At 45.0% G+C, this 18,021-nt stretch overlaps 1 pseudogene; it reads right to left on the bottom strand.

The window, feature by feature from the left end:
* Positions 1-2,588: 2,588 nt before the first annotated feature.
* LOC130034819 (uncharacterized) lies at positions 2,589-2,653 on the bottom strand (annotated as a pseudogene).
* Between the last annotated feature and the right edge of the window lie 15,368 nt (positions 2,654-18,021).

Here is an 18,021-nt window from a genome sequence, read left to right as displayed (position 1 = left end):
AATCTACTTTGGCAATTCTTTATTCCTACCTCCCCCAACCCCAAACCCTAACAATCTTGATGGATTTGCGTTGTTGTTACAGCCCCTTGATTTTGTTTTGGGGTCACACCTGGCAGTGCTCAGAGATTGCTCCTGGCTCTGTACTCAGGGATCAGGAGACCATATGTAGTCCTAGGGATCAAATCCTGGTCAGCTGAGTGCAAGGCAATCACCTTACCCACCGTACTAACCCCCTTTGGTGGTCTTTTAAGAAATTTTTATTTCAATTTAGATCAAATTTGGCAAAGAACTGTCATATCCATTATTGAATTTCATCATGATGGTAATAGTTGAGATAGGCAGAGTAAAGGATTTTGTTGATTGGTTTGTCTGGGGGCCACAGGGAGCAGTGCTCAAAGTTTATTTCTTTCTTTTCTTTTTTTTTTCCTTTTCCTTTTGGGTCACACCCAGCAATGCACAGGGGTTACTACTGGCTCTGCACTCAGGAATTACTCCTGGCGGTGCTCAGGGGACCATATGGGATGCTGGGAATCGAACCCGGGTTGGCCGCGTGCAAGGCAAACGCCCTACCCGCTATGCTATTGCTCCAGCCCCTCAAAGTTTATTTCTGACCATGCTCAGGAATCACTCCTTCCTGGTAGTTTTACAGGGACCATATGCGGTGTCAGGGATGGCACAGGGATAGCTGTGTGCAAGGCAAGAACCTTAAGCCCTGTACAAGCAAGGACATTTATCTCCTGTTTACTAATGAGGAAAACAAACTCCAGAGAGTTAAGTGTCTCCTGAGGTCACATGAGCAGCGAGTGCCAGTCCCCAGGCTTCCCCGCTCCAGCCCAGCCTCCCTCCCCAGTTCTCACGCCCTTATAATGGCAGGTTTGTGTCCTGTTGGCGTCCTTCCAGCCTGAGATGGCGGGCTGCAGTTCCACTGACAACACTCAAGTGCTGATGTTAGCAAAACCAAGGTTCTTCCACCAGTGTGGCAAGACAGATGAAGACTGAGCCGAGGAAACCTGAGGAACCCATCAATTAGAGAGGTTTTAATTAGAATGCATTTCAAATTAAAATTATAGGTGCTGATTTTACTATTTAAAAGTAAGGAACTCTAAGATACTGGTAGCTCCCCTGCCACCAGCATAAATCCTCCATAACAGTAAAATAGGAGGTTTGCAAAAATCATTCACATACATGCTTAGTGATTTTTTAATTTTTTATTTGTGGGAGATTCAAAGCAAATGCCTTGGCCCCTGTATTGTCTCTCTGGTCTCACGCTAAGTGACTTTTAAATCAGATGGTTGTCTCACCTGTCCTCCCATCTGCTTTTTTAGGATGATAAAAAGGTGAAAAATGGATTAGTCTGAATGTCACTTTCTCTTCTTGTCCTTGCTTTTCCTCTCTATGGTTAAAATGAATTCATAATAAATGCTGAAATTGCTTAAAGTCAGAGCTGGGAGAGTAAAAGGTTGTCAAGGAGATAGTGGAATGGAGGTGATTTCTTTTGGTAATATTGTCTAGGAAAGGCAAACCCAGTTCTTGGAAAATAAACTTTTGAGTCATTGTGTTGTAGCATCCAGCTGTACCATGATTATTTAGATTCTTTGATGAAAAGCAGGGCTGTGGTAAGGAACAAAAAATATGTTTCAAAGGTCACTTAATCCCTTCATCTGTTAAACATAATTTTCATATTGTGAAATAGGAGATAACCATTTTGTAGTGATAAATGTGGTCACACCCTAATGTAAGGCTGATCTAAAATGATGCAGAAATGCATCATGAAAGCTCAAAGGATCTTGAGGAAAATATCCTATGTTTACAGATTTCAAATATTTATGGGTGACATTATTTAGTGTTGCTGGTTCACAATACAAAACAAATATTGAAACCCATCCCAAGAGAAAGATCCTGTTTTATGTTAGCAAGTTAATTTCATGGTTTCCTGAGTTCCTTACTACATGGACACAGGCCAACACAGGACCTAATACGAAGGGCAGACAAAGCTATTTGAAAGCTATGTCTCGTAGAGAACGCCCACTAAATTCCTGTAATTGGAGAGCAATAAACTCTGACACATGTTTGTTTGTTTTGAGGCTACACCCAGTAGTACTCAGTTTCTACTTATTCCTGGTTCTGTGCTCAGGGATGACTCCTGGTGGGGTTGGGGGACCATATGAAATGATGGAGATCAAACCCGGGTTGACTGTGTGTGCAAGGCAAGTGTCCTACCCACATGTTCCTGACATGTTTGAAATTATTTTCCAAGAAACCAAACGCGTGAAAAATAAAGAATAACATAGTCCCTCAATTGGATTTTTTAAAAAAAATTTTATTAGTGATACACCATGAGGTACAGTTGTAGACATACAAATTTTTGTGCTTGGGTTTCAGTTAATACAATGATTGAGTACCTATCCCTCCACCAGTGCCCATTCTCCACCTCCAATGCTCCCAGTATCCCTCCCACCCCCTATTCCCCCCACCCCACCCCACCCCTGTGGCAGGGCATTCCCTTTTGTTTTCTCTCTCCTTTTGGGTGCTGTGGTTTGCAAAAGAGGCATTGAGTCTGGCAATCATGTTCAGTCTATAGTCTACTGAAAAATATGGAATGCTTCACGAATTTGCGTGTCGTCCTTGCGCAGGGGCCATGCTAATCTTCTCCCTCAATTGGATTTTGATGGAGTTGGAGGGAACAGACAGAGATAACCCACTCAGGAAGTCAGCCGCTGGGCACCTCCCCTCTGTTTGTGATGTTGGGCAAGTTCCCTTACCTTCTCTGGGTAAGGGAACTGATACTCCTCTATGCAAAAGGGACTGACCGCAGCAGCCTATGGGGTAGGGCAGCTACAGAGACAGGCAAGTCCCTCAGGTGTCTGTGACAGTGACAAGGACCAGAACAATTAGCTCTAGGTGTTTGCTGCCATTCAGGTAAAACTGAGACTCTGATCACCACCTTCAAAGGTTCAAAGATGAGCAAAAAGAAATTTCCTCTAGTGGCCAGAGAGATAGTACAGAAGGTTAGGTGTTTGCTTTGCACATGGCCAACCTGGGTTCAATTCCTGGCATTGCATACGGCCCTCCAAGTTCTGCCACGAGTGATTCCTGAGCAAAGAGCCAGGAATAAGCCCCGAGCACAGTCAGGTGTGAACCAAAAAAATTAAAAAGTGAAAGAAATTTTGTTAACAAAATGTTTATTTTGACATAAACCCAGGCACACAGAAAAGTTACAAAAGCACGACATATTTCTCTCATATCCTTACTCTTTTCTGTTTTGTTTTAGGGCCACATCCTGTGATCCTCAGAGTTTACTCCTGACTTTGCACTCAGGAATTACTCTCGGGGGTTCTAGGGGTGGGATACCATATAGGATGCTGGGGACTCAACCTGGGTTCTCTACATGCAAGGCAAGCACCTTACAGTACTACCCCTCTGGCCCCAAAATCACACAAAATTTTTTTTTAATTATAAAATTTTTTAATAGTGAGACATCATGAGGTACAGTTGCAGACTTACACATTTTTGTGCTTGGGTTTCAATTATACAATGATCAAACACCCATCCCTCCACTAGTGCCCATTTCCCACCACCACGGATCCCAGTATCCCTCCCACCCCCCATCCCCCCATCCCACCCTGTCTCTGTGGCAGGGCATTCATTCCCCTCTGTTCTCTCTCTCCTTTTGGGTGTTGTGGTTTGCAAAAGAAACATTGAGTGGCAATCATGTTTGGTCTATAGTCTATTTTCAAATCACACAAATCTTAACCCCCCCTTTTTTTGTCATTCTCATTCTGCACCCTATTACTTTTTCACAAAACAATGCATTTCCCCCTAAATAATGTTGGTTGTATTACCTAAAAATGAGGGCATTTGAAATTAGGGAAACTAATATTGATACATACTCAGTCCAATCTATAGGTCATTTCAAATTTCACCAACAATGGTGTCCTTTTAACGAAAGAGAAACCCCTTGTCCAGGAACCAGAGATCACATGTTGCTATGAATGTCTTGCCACTTTCTCCTACTTGAATCCACTTTAGTTCTCTTGTTGGTCTCTGTCCTTCCTTATCCTGACATTTTGGAAGGATTAACCTAGTTGTTTTGCAGTATACCCTTCTTCTCTGTTTCCTAGTGATTAACAACACTATAAACAAACACTATCCTCCCATTGTTCATCAATTTGCTCGAGTGGGTCCAGTAACATCTCCATTTTGAGACTTGTTACTGTGTTTGGCATATTGAATACTCTTGGTAGCTTGCCGGGCTCTCCGAGAGGGGCGGAGGAATCGAACCCGGCTTGGCCGGGCTGGCTGCATGCAAGGCAAACGCCCTACCGCTGTGCTATCCTAGTGATTCACAAATCACGAATCATGACCATCCTGTTATTCGTCGATTGTATAGCAGGCCCCAGTAACGTCTCCTTCATCCTAGCCCTGAGATTATATTCAGGCTCTTTAGGAGAATGAGACCCATCATTGTTACTGGTATTTGGCATATTGGTTATGCCACGGGGAGTTTGCCAGACTCTGCCATGTGGGCAGGCTACATTCGGTAGCCTGCCAGTTTGTCCAAAGTAGGAATGAGATAATAAGATGTCATAATAAGATGTCGCGCGGCCGCGAATGCTGCCGCGCGGTTCCGGGAGCTGGTTTTTATAGTCTCTGAGTCTTGGCCGTTGATGGGATTACACGGCGCCAGGGGGCCAGGTGGTGGGTGTGACCCCCGCCTACTGGAATTTGGAGGATCTGGGTGGAGGATGCTCGGCCCCAGTCTGAGTAGGTTTGGAGATCTCGGCCCCAGAACCCACATGGCTTTGTCCCTCTCCAGTACCTTCATGTGTGCGGAGAGTGGTCTCAGCATGGTGGTGGCTGGTCCTGGAGGTCTTCGGCTGTCTGTGATGCCCTTAGGTCGGCATCCCCCAACTTCTTAGAGGGACAAGTGGCGTTCAGCCACCCGAGATTGAGCAATCCTAGTGATTAAACTGAAATTATTTTGGACAGAACTGATACTGTGCTTCATGTCGTGAGAAGTTATTTGTCCCATAACTGGTGATATTAAAATTGAACAGCCAGGGACAGAGCAATATTACAGCAGATAGGGTGTTTGCCTTACACGTGCATGACCCAGGTTCCATCTCCAATATCTCATATGGTTCCTGGAGCACCACCAGGACTAATGCCTGAGTGTAGAGCCAGGACTAAACCCTGAGCCTCGCTGGATGTGACTGCCACCCTCCCAAATAAGCACTGTAGCACTGTTCTCACTGTTTATCGATTTGCTCGAGTGGGCCCAGCAGCGTCTCCATTGTGAGACTTGTTGTTACTGTGTTTGGCATATCGAGTACGCCACAGGTAGCTTGCCAGGCTTTGCTGTGTGGGCAAAATATTCTCGGTAGCTTGCCGGGCTCTCCGAGAGGGGCGGAGGAATTGGACCTGGGCTGACTGGGCCGGCTGCATGCAAGGCAAACGCCCCACCCGCTGTGCTATCGCTCCAGCCCTCCCAAATAAAATTAATTAATTAATTAATTAATACAAAGAACACCTACAATGCCCGGGAAAAACTGTACAGCAGAACAGTTTAACCTAAATTCCATCTCTGCTATCTCATCTAGTCCCTTAATCTAGCCAGGAGTGATCCCTAAGTGCAGAGTCTGGAGTAAACCCTGAGCACTGCAGGGTGTTGCCCTAAAACGAAAACAAAAAAGAACAACTGAATGAAGATATATGTAAGGAGGACTGGGAGAGCCTTAAGTACAAAACTTGTGTGCTTGTAGGTGGGTGTTCTCCTGGCAGATGGATTGTGGTTGCTTTTTTGAGAAGTGGGGCACCCCAGCAGAGCTCAAGAGGACAAGTAATTCTGGTTTTTTTTGGGGGGGGGTGGGAGGAGGGGCACACCCGGCGATGCTCAGGGGTTACTCCTGGCTCTGCACTCAGGAATTACTCCTGGTGGTGCTTGGGGGGACCATATGGGATGTCAGGGATTGAATCCAGGTTGGCTCAGTGCAAGGCAAACACTCTACCTGCTGTACTATTGCTCCGGCCCCTCTCTCCCAATGATTCTTGACCAACTAGGCCACCCTGGAGATTCTTGTGGGGGCCCAGGGCTCTAGGGCCACACTGAAGATGCTCCAGGGACCGTGTGGTACAGGGAATTTATCCAGAGTTTTCTGTATGCAAGCTTTGTATCTTAGCACCTGGACTAGCTCTCAGTTCCAGATTGTTGTCACTTTTAAGGATTCAAAAAAATTTTTTTAAAGGGATTCAATTATATTCTATATGCAGTGCTGAGGAAAACAACATTTTAAGAAACAAAGAGTCTAGGGATCAGAGAGAGTACAGCAGGTAAGGCGTTTGCCTTGCACCACTGACTGGGACTCCATCCCTGGCACCCCATATAGTCCTCCTGAGCACAACCAGAGGTGATTTCTGAGTGCAGAGCCAGGAGTAACCCCTGAGTAACCCCTCAGTAACCGCTGAGCCAGGAGTAATTCCTGAGCATTGCTGGGGGGTTGCCCCAAAACAAAACAAAAAAAGAAATAAGAAGTATATTCTTTTGGTCAATTCATGGTAGATCTATTATTCAAAGGCAGAAACTTATGTGAGAACAGTATTGTCATTGCATTCAATTGTATTATAATGAAGTAGCATACTTACTGATGGATGTTGAAAAGAGTTTTCCAAATATAGTAATTGATATAATGATCTCATCCTTGGATGAGACCAGTCCAGATGTTTAGGAGGAATCATGTTCTGAAACATGAGAAGCATATGGCTCTCTGTGGCAGACAAGGAGTGGTCCTCTTGGGTATATGTCAGAGGGTATAACGAGCGCTATTGGGAAGGACAGGAGTATAGCTCAATAGTAGAGTGCATGCCTCTCTTTGGACATCCTAAGTTTGATTCTGGGCATCATATGCACACACGTACACATATGCATAAGCATTCCCACGTGGATGCACATATACCTATATACATATTCAATGGGCTGGAGCGATAGCACAGCGGGTAGGGCGTCTGCCTTGCACGCAGCCAACATGGCCGACCCGAGTTCGATTCCTCCGCCCCTCTCGGAGAGCCCGGCAAGCTACCGAGAGTATTCGATATGCCAGACACAGTAACAACAAAGTCTCCAATGGAGACGTTACTGGGCCCGCTCGAGCAAATCGATGATCAACGGGAGGGCCTTACTTTACTTTTACTTTACATATTCAATAAAAACACATATATACATACATACTCATAAGACCTCCTGGGAAAAGCTGGTCTAGCTGACAAAATAAAAAAATTGTCTATGCTGGCAGGTATCTAGAGTTCATATAATAGTTATATTTGTCGCTATATAACATACCACACACCCCTAAACTCTATCTTTCTATCCACTCAATCGATTCCATTGTCCTCTATGAATAAACTACACTTGAAATTTGTTAGCTGGCAAGTTAGAAAAGGGTTCAGTATATGGGTCACTAGGTTGATGAAGTGTGTTATCCCTAGTATTAGTTGTATAGTGGTGTTAAAATAGGATTAATTATTCAAAAATAGCACCAAAGACATTAAAATAGTGGGTGAATGTTACAAGCAGTTAATGTTATAAACAGTTTCACTTCATGCTCTTCTTTTCCATAATATTAAATGTACTTCACATAAATTTCTCATGCGATTTCATTCCTATGCTAATCTGAAGCAATATACCTTTGAAAGACTTAAATGAGTAAATACACAGCAATTCAGGAAAAGTGAGAAATATTCTGCCATTCTGCCACTTGCTGCCAAACTGCCTCTGCAGGGTGACACAACAGGACAAACAGAGAAGCCACTTAGTCTGCCTCAGGGTGAGACATGGAATACAGAAGCCAGAGCAGGGTGAGTGTCACAGGTACATTGGCGACTTGCTTATGCCTCCTTCAAAATGCATGTCTGCTTATTTTGCTCCACTTCCCATCATAATTGCTAAGCCATATGCAACCACATTTGTAATCACATTGAATTAATGTGATTTTCTGTTACCATTACTTACAGATGTAGCTTCATTTCCCACTAAATGTTGCTTTGTTGCCTGCTGTATAAAAGGATCCTTTGATATAAACAAACATATTCTTCATGGAAATCATTGTATTTACTTTGGGCTACAATTTTACATTCTGCCTCTAGGGTTGGTTTGGTAGACATTAAGGAGTATCCAGAATTTATGGGTTTTTTTTTTTAATCCACTTCATAAAATCACACAACACTCTTGCCCTCTGAAATCAACTCTAAATTAAAACTTTCAATGCTCCTACGTACATAGCACATAAAAAAAATTCCACCAACTAAAGGGGAAGTTTCCATATATTCCTGCCACACAGTAATTTGTGATAATAACCATTCTAACTGCTATCACTGAGGACTGGACAGCATATATCTCCTATTTCATTTAATTCACATATAACATTAAGATGATCCATTTTAGGGTGATTTTTGTCACAGCAGATGGGTAACATCACGTAAGAAGGAGTTCAGGAACAGTCAATATTTGCGAATCTAATTAGCGAGGCCAGTGCAGTGATTGGTACACTAGGATTTGTCCTTTGAGAAATAAGTCTAAAATAGACCTTGGCCTATTTATCTAGCAGTCTCAGTCAATCACCTTCACTTACTTGTGATCTCACTACCAAAGGTCTTAAATGATTGTGAACATCTTTCCAAAGGCAAGGCACTGTAAAGGGTCTATCAAACAGGAAGTGGGCGAGGTTGGGTACCCTGGGGCATAGTTTGTCACGAGGGTTTCCTGTTTTGGGTGGGGAATGGATGTGTGCGTTGTAGCCTGCCAGATCCAATTCTGACATCTTTGAAAAAAGATAAGGCTAACTGATTGGGCAGGAAAAATTGTACAGTAGGTAAGGTGTTTGCCCTGTATACAGCTGACACAAATCTGATCCCATATGATCCCCAGAGCTGACCAGGAGTGATCCCTGAGCACCACTGGGTGTGGCCCAACACCACCTTGGTTCAGACCCTTTCAATTAGACTGGCCAGGTGCCTGTCTCCCATCCTATGTAAAAGGGCACATTCTTCCCATATGGACAGTAGAATGGTTTTGTATTTTGTTTCTAAAAGACCAAGATCATGTCTCCTGAAAGGGTATTGTGTTAGAATAAGAGGCTGAGTTATGCTCAGACAACCCTTTAGTGAGCGATTTGAGATGGTAGATGGGCTTACGGGCAGAACTGTCCTTCAGTCAAATGCTGAAGCAATGATAGTCGGAAGGATCTCTTGGGATGTGTGCTGCAGGTAGATAAAGGACCAAACACGGTGGCCTCTCAGTATCTGTATCGCAAACCATAATACCCATAAGAAGAGAAAGAGTAAGAGGGAAATTGTCTGCCATAGAGGCAGGGGAAGGGGTCAGACAGGGTGGGAGGGATACTGGGGACATTGGTGGTGGAAAATGTACACTGATGGAGGAATGGGTGTTCGATTATTGTATGACTGAAACTCAAACATGAAAGTTTTGTAACTGAGGCTCAAGGTTATTCAATTTTTAAAAATAATAATAAATGCTGAAGCATCTGAAGCCCTGGTGCCTCCACCTACCTCCTCCCCCACCCCCACACATATTTTCTCTCCATCCCCCTGGCCAACTCTGTGCGGCTCAGACTTCTCAGTGCTGTGTCAGACTTCCAGACACCCCTCTCAGTTGTCCTCCATTCCCCAGCCCTGCCTGTTAAACTCCTCTCATTTACCCACCAGGAGGCTGCTGATATTATGAAGCTAATTTACACGAAATCCCAAGTTTCTGGCTTATTGTACAAGTCATTTTGAGCCAACCTGTTCTTCTTCCTCCTTTCCTCCCTTCTTCTCTTCCTTTCCTTCTTTCCCTTTCCTTCCTCCCTTCTTGTCCTTCTTTCCCTCCCTCCCTTCCTTCCCTTCCCTTCCTCTCTTCCTCTCCTTCTTTTCCTTCTTTCCTTTTTCATCCTTCTTTCCCTCCCTCCCTTCCTTCCCTTCCCTTCCTTCCTCCCTCTTTTAAATTCTAAGTCAAGACTGTGACTTCATCTGAAATTGTTTTACTTTCCTGGTCTTAACTGATGCCCTTGGGAAATTGCTTTCAGACCTCTGTCATTTGTAATGTTCAAGTGCCCTCTGCAGGCAAGAATATTTATGTGCTATACAAAGCACTTAGGGGGGTGTGTGTGTGTGTGTGTTTTGTGTGTGTGTGTGTATGTGTGTGTGTCTACTATGCATGCTTTGCCTTGTTATTGGACCTGAGCAGAGCTGCTGGGTTTGTGTTCATTCCTCTGACTTCTGTTTTATTTCCCAGTCTAAGCCCTCCTTGATTAGTGCCTTGACTGGTCAATATTTCCCCTTCTTCTCACTCTCACTTTCCTACAATTTTTTCTCTTCCTAGACACAAAACTAGCATGAACCAACACAGTAGACTCTCAGACAATGACTTTAGTAACATCACCGTGAGATAGAACAATGGTCACAAGTTGACTCTTATCGATGTAAGTTTATTTTCTTTCTTTCTTTCTTTCTTTCTTTCTTTCTTTCTTTCTTTCTTTCTTTCTTTCTTTCTTTCTTTTTTGCGTCACACCTGGCGTTGCACAGGGGTTACTCCTGGCTCTGCACTCAGGAATCACTCCTGGCGGTGCTCAGGGGACCATATGGGATGCTGGGAATCGAATCTGGGTCGGCCGCGTGCAAGGCACCCCACCCGCTGTGCTATTGCTCCAGCCCCTCGATGTAAATTTTGATAACTCTCTTTGTCTTTGTGTTGTAACAAACAATATGAAGTAAATTTAATAGTAACTTCCAGGGGTCAGGTTGCAGTGCTGGGTGGGAGACTGGGGACACTGGTGGAAGGAAGGTCACAGTGGTGGTGGGGTTGGTGTTTCATTGCCTAAACAACTGTATTGTGAACAACTTGGTAAAACGTGAGGCTATAATGAAATATAAGTAAAGTAAAGGCCCTCCCGTTGATCATCGATTTGCTCGAGCGGGCCCAGTAACGTCTCCATTGGAGACTTTGTTTTTACTGTGTCTGGCATATCGAATACTCTCAGTAGCTTGCCGGGCTCTCCGAGAGGGGCGGAGGAATCGAACTCGGGTCAGCCATGTTGGCTGCGTGCAAAGCAGACGCCCTACCCACTGTGCTACAAAAATCATCTCCTATAACTTAATTCAGATCATCCTTTCCGATTTAACCTCCCTGCTTCCGGTACTCACAGGGGCTCTGCAGTGCACTTGGAATAACTGTTACCCTGTACCTGTGACCAACTGCTCTGGGCTCTCCCTGGCTCCCACCTCTCCTTGCTCATTGCTTCCAGCTCCTTGCCCTTCTTTAGGCTCTTCACACAGATTTTCTGGAGAATGTTTAGTGTCAGTCTGGAAAGTGTTGGCTTCTGTTTGTTTGTTTGGAGGCTACCTTTGATGGTGTGCAGGGGTTCACCCCCAGTGGTTCCCAGAGGACCATGTGGTGTAGAGATACACCATGACTCTCTCAGACAATGTGCTCCAGCCTCGAGAGGTAAATCCCTGGCACTGCATGGAACAGACTTTTGCTTGGATTTTTCTTCTCAAAGACTGACCCCTGACGGCTCCGACACATCTTTGGAGCTGGGTGTCTTTTCCACGGTGTGTTGCATTGGATGTGGCACCTTCTGTCCTATCCAGTTGCCCTGCTCCATTGCCACTATCTGAAATAATCTTTCATGCCACCAACACATTCACTAAGCGCCAGCCATAGGCACTGTCTCATGTCAAGTGAACTTGGGTAAATCCAGACAAGTTTCCTCCACCTGAAACTTACAGATCTTGCCATTCATTTTACCCTGCAGTGCTCGGGGTTTACTCCTGGTTCTGTGCTTAAGGATTGCTCCTGGTGGTACTTGCTCCTGGTGGTACTTGGGGGACCACATGCATATGTAGTGGCAGTGATGGAATTGAGGTAAACTGTGCACAAGGCAAGCACCTTAACCTCTGTACTATTGCCCAGCCTATACAGTTCTTTATTCCATCATCTTTTTTTTTTTTTTTTTGGTGGTGGTGGGGAGATGAGGGCGGGAGCTGGAGTGGGGCACATCTGGTTCTGTGTCCAGGGATCAATCCTGATGGGGCTTGAGGGACCATGTGCCAGGGTTTGAACCAAGGTGGGCCATGTAAAAGACAAGTATCTTACCCACTGTTCTATCTCTCCAGCTCCATTAGCTGGTACTTTTTTTCTTTTCTTTTTGTACAGGAGTTACTCCTGGCTCATGCACTCAGGAATTACTCCTAGCAGTGCTTGGGGAACCACATGGGATGCTGGAAATCAAATCAAACCCAGGTCAGCCGTGTTGCAGGGCAAATGCCTTACCCCACTGTGCTCTCGCTCCAGCCCCTTGCTGGTACATTTTTGAAGACATTTACTGAACCTTGTTCTCAACCCACTTATGGTAACTCCATTCTCTTCCAAGCATTTTTGTTTGGATGGGAGCAAAAGATCCAGTTCAGTGCCAATGAAAGAGTGGAAGTGAAAGAAGTTTGGGGAAAGATTTTCCCTCCTCTGATAAAAGGAGAGTGCTCCGCCCTTGCCTTCGGGTGTTGCAGGCAAGGCTGTGACAGGTTGGTCTGACGTCACAAGCAAAAAGCCAAGTGAAACACAGAGACATTGATTCAGATAACTGTTGTGCGGTGTGACAGTCCCTTCCACTTCTTCTTTTTCGATTCAAATAAATATCCTGAGAGCTGGACTTTTTACTGTTTGTAGTTAAATATCATAAAGCAGATAATTCAAGAAACTAGTTTTAAAAATTTAATTACAGTATAGTATTTCCTATTGCATTTTACCCATTTGGGCACTCCCCCTAATTCTTTGTTAATATAATTATGGCCACTATTATAATATATTTTACAGGTTCAACCTAAGACTCATGAAACAGACACCTAAGTTGAGTTTCTTACTTTTTCTTTTGTTAGACCATTAAAAAGACATGGAATTGGGGCCAGAGCAATAGTACAGTGAGTAAGGCTTTACCTTGCATGTGGTTGACCTGGGTTGGATCCCCAGCATGCCATAGGGTCCACTGCCAGGAGTAATTCCTGAGTGCAGAGCCAGGCGTAACTCCTGAGGATTGCCGGGTATGACCCCAAAAAACAAACAAACAACAACAACAGCTTGGAATTGGAACATTGTACTCCTGAAACTCTATTATTAACACCCTTGTAAACCATGGTACTTACTCAGGGCTTACTTTTGACTTTGCACTCAGGAATCATTCCTGGTGGTGCTCAGAGGACCATATTGGATACTGGGGATCAAACCCAGGTCAGTTACATGCAAAGCAAATGCCCCACCTGCTATACTATCATTCAGGTCCCAAGATAAAAAAAAAAGCCACCAAAGAAAAGACAATTTGTCTCCTCCCTTTAACATATTTTATAACAACCTTCTCAAACAACACCAATTACTCCCTTACTCCATATATATCTAGGCAGAAATCCAAATCCACACTTGTTTATTTAAAGTACTTGATTCCAAAAGAGATTTATGGGAATTTCCAATAAACTTATATCAGTAGCCAAGGATTTGAAATTGTATAATTAAAGCATTATTTTGTTCTTTCATTCATTAATTAAAAGCACCCTTGAATAAGGAATGATCAATGCTTTTGAATTATTCGCAATTCTAATTAACATGTTGTTAAAACACACCCAGATATTGGCAGGACCAAAAATCTTCAAGTGGTGTAAGTGTTTTGGTATCATTAACCAAAGCATTGTGAAATTCTGTTGAAACAGCAAAGGACAAATGAGTTAGCCACCCAGTCTGTCCCCTTACCTCTGACCTGCGTCACACCTGTCCCTTCACCGCAGATGTCCTTGAGTTGTGCAAGTCCAAGCACAGCAAATAGCTCCTCACAACAGGATTTGTGCTTTGGTTTGCTGCTTTGATCCCAAGTTAATAATACTATTGGATATTCCCTAACCATACTGAGGGCAGTAATGCAGAGGACTCAAGTTGGCTTCTCAGGAGGCCATAGGGCTACTGGGGAATTAGCCTTGGAAAAAGATCTGCAGGATTTAATATAACCAGGTGATTTCCAATCTGTTATCAAGGCTCTATAAGAGGTCGAGCTTTTAAGGGCAGAGAGAGAGAGTTCAGGCGACAGGCATTTGTGTTTCATGAAGCTGACCCCAGTTCGATCCCTATCCCATTCTTTTGTTCCTAATCCAATAATGTTAAGCATTTTGGGGGCGGAGGGTAGAGGGTGACACTGGTGTGCTCAGGGCTCATGTCTGGTTCTGCACTCAGGGATCACTCCTAGCAATGCTTGGGGGACCATATGTAGTGCTGAGGTTTGATGCTTGCAAAGAAGGTGCCCTGTCCATTGTATTATATCGCTCTGGCCCAGATTCTAAGCTTTTAAACATGTGTGTATTTGTTTCTCCCTAAAACACAGGTAAAACCAGTCATGAGTCAGGCTGTTATGGGGCTAAGGTGATTTCATGAAATTATTACGGAAGGAGCTATTCTAGGAGAACCTCTGTCCTTTAAATGATTTTAAGAAGCCATAACCAGGTGTTAGCATAGCAGTAAGGACAGTAGAAACAAGTGCCAGGAGGATTGGTCCACAGCTGGAAGTTTGTTTCAAGTGCTTGGGGAAAAGGTAGTTGGGATAGGGAAGGCATCATTATGACAAAGATAGTTAGAAATGATCACTCTGGATAAGAACTACGTAATGAAAGTAGGTAAAGGAACAAACATGACAGTCCCTCAGTATCTGTACGGCAAACCATAATGCCCAAAAGGGGGGGAGGCGGAGAGAGTGAGAAGTACCTCCCATAGAGAGAGGTTGAAGGTGGGGTGGGGGTGGGAGGGAAACTGGGGTCATCGGTGGTGGGAAATGGACACTGGTGGAGGGATGGGTGTTAGAACATTGTATGACTGAAACCCGATCATGAACATCTTTGTAACTGTGTATCTCATGATGACTCAATAAAAAAAATTTTTTTTTTTAATGTGAACTTTAGGGACTATAGCACTAGTGCAGGAGGTGAGGCACTTGCTTCACGTGTGGCTGTGTCTGCTGGGAGCGGGGTTAGAATCCCTGACACCTCACAGGGTCCCCTGAGCACCACCAGAGGTCACTCTGAGTACAGAGCCAGGAAGAGGCCCTTAAAACCACCGGTGTGGGCCCCCAATCCAACCCAAACCAGACCAAGAGAATGTAAATTTAGAATTATTATGATTTAGCTCTTCCTTTAGTCCAGGTGTAACATGGGAAAGGGGAGGAGGGATGTGGCAGGGCTGACATGAGTGCTGGCCTCTATCCCCGGTACTGCAGAAACTGCAAAATCAGAGAAAGAAGGAAAAGCTGTTTCTCCAGTACTTGGTAACGTTGACAATGACTGGTCCTCTCTAAGCCTCACTTTCTTCACCCAGCGGCACGGGGGCCAGTCAAGATGCCACAGCAAAGCAAGGCAACAAGAGGGAGGAAAAGCAGATGAGACATATCGCCAGAGAAGAAAAAGGCGTATTTGTTGATTAGGGAGCCGGGGGTATAGCAAAATAGTAGAGCACTTGCCTTGCCTCAGAGGTCGAGTTGCAGAGTTCGATCCCTGGCATCCCCAAAACAAACAAAATGAACCGTTGTAGATCCAGGGTTAAAGTTCTGCCTGTTAAGCTCCCTGATGACTTTTTTAGCTTACAGGATAAATGGAAGCTAAAGCTTAAGAGCAGCAAGGCAGAGAAGAATTGTACATGGAGAAGGAAGAAAGACAGTCTGGAACTATCCTTATGAAGGTCAGAGAGGAAGGGGTTAAAGGATGCCGCGCCTTCCAAAGCCCACTGGGATTAGGGGCCTTAGTCTGGAGCCAGGTAGATAAGGAGGGTGGATGGAAAGTTCTGGCCAACTCAGGGAGCAGAGTTCAAAGGAGGCCAGGGGCAGTCACCTGAGAGCTGGGTTTTAAAAAGTTGAAACCACCCTTTAGAAGTCAGGCAGAGATTTCTTCATCATTTTAGTGCTCTTTCAAATGAATTTGCAAAGCCAGCTGATATGACCTGTGTGATGTTTTCTTTGAGCCTTATTTTTTTTTTTAAGTCCTAAAATTCATTGGACCAGACCCTATTAAAAGTCTCCTGTTCTGGGGGGGTGGGGTGAGGGTGCATTTAACTGCAACTTCTGCTTCCGGATATTTTTCTCATGGTCAAGTTACATGTACATTTGGGGATTAGTCACTTAAAGTCCTTTTTGACCTCTGTTTTTAAACTGTGTGCAGAGAGGCAATAGAGCTGGGTTGGGTGCTTGCCTTGCATGCAGCTGATCCCAGTTCGATCCCCAGCACTCCATTAGGATCCTGCGGGTCCCTCCAGGAGTGATCCCTAAACGCAGTGCCAGGAGTGAGCCCTGAGCACCACTGAGTGTAGTCACAAAGCAAACAGAGATGTTCCAAGGATTAAGTTCTAAAGCGGGCACCCTCTTCCCCTCTGCCTGGGCTGCTCGCGCTGGTTCCTTGTGAACCAGGACCGTGTCTCTTACTCCATGAGAGCCTGGAACCTCGCTCTCAAAGCAGCTGCCCAGCGGAGCCAGCGCTCGCCAGGGATGAGGATGTGGATCACAATAACGTTGGTCAAGATGGTCCTGTGGCGCCCGTTCAGGGGGAGAGGCACCCTCGGGATGTCATGACACTCAACAGAGTCTCTTGGGAAGGGCAGCGGGTGCCAAGATGCTCATGGAGGATGGGAACTGTGGCAAATCCAGAAATAGCCAGACCTGTGAGGAGGATGAAAGGACAGCTCAGGCAGAGGAGCAACAACAGGGGGCAGCTACCAACAAAGCGACCTACCCCTTCACCCCAGGAGCCAGTTCCTCCAGATCAAGAAGGCATTCGCAATGAGAACCCACATTCTGGCTGCTAGGGGACAGTTTTCTTTCTTTTTTTTTTTTTTTTTTTTTTTTTTTGCTTTTTGGGTCACACCTGGCGATGCACAGGGGTTACTCTTGGCTCTGCACTCAGGAGTTACTCCTGACGGTGCTCAAGGGACCATATGGGATGCTGGGAATCGAACTCGGGTTGGCTGCATGCAAGGCAAACGCCCTACTGGCTGTGCTATCTCTCCAGCCCCCGGGACAGTTTTCTTGTGGGCCTACTATGGGGAGGCTTGTGGGGTGGTTGGGAAAATGGAGCCAGTTGTGAAAGGAAGGTAACAGTGGTGATGGAGTTGGTGTTGTAAGACTGAGTGCCTGTAACAAATCATCACAAACAACTTTGTAAACTTTATTTGCTTAAATAAAATGTGTGTGTGCGTGTGTGTATAAAATCATACGGGTGAAAGTACAGCCAAATGAGACTGTTTTAAGAATACTCATTGCGGGATGTGAAAAAATGAATAAGGGTGGGGAAGCAGATGAACCCAGCAAGTCTCCAGCTGTAACTCAGAAAGAGCTCCATCAGGAGCACCAGTCCCAGAATAGGCAGCACTGTATCCTGGGGTGCTGAAGAAAATTCCTTGACTTGGGGGTCTACCATTTTCCCGAAGGTGTCCTCCAGCAACTATGAATAAATAAATAAAATGTCGAGGACACGTTAGAAACAGTCTCTCCTCCCATAGACACCAAAAGGTCAGAACAACGACCTGGTTTCCATCAGTGGGCGCACTCTTCCTGAACGTCATCTCAGAGGATGGATTTCCTGGGAGGACGTGCGCTGAGGACTGTCGCGGGCTCCATACAGGGTTATTTTCCCTTTGTGACCAGCCTGCACTTTTGTACTCACTTATTTATACATCCCATTTATGTATATTTTAATTTATATAAAACACATATTTAGATGGGCTGGAGCGATAGCACAGCGGTAGGGGTTTGCCTTGCGCGCAGCCAACCCTGCCCAAGCCGGGTTCAATTCCTCTACCCCTCTCGGCAAGCTACCGGGAGTATCTCGCCCGCATGGCAAAGCCTGGCAAGCTACCCGCAAGTATTTGATATGCCAAACACAGTAACAATTGTCACAATGGAGATGTTACTGGGCCCGCTTGAGCAAATCGATGAACAACAGGACAGTGTTTGTTGACAG

The sequence above is a fragment of the Sorex fumeus genome, unplaced genomic scaffold (assembly GCF_029834395.1).
Source record: "Sorex fumeus unplaced genomic scaffold, SorFum_2.1 ptg000061l, whole genome shotgun sequence".
In the NCBI taxonomy this organism is placed as follows: Eukaryota; Metazoa; Chordata; class Mammalia; order Eulipotyphla; family Soricidae; genus Sorex; species Sorex fumeus.
Note: the sequence above shows the minus strand (reverse complement) of the source record. Positions and strands in the feature narration are given on the sequence as shown.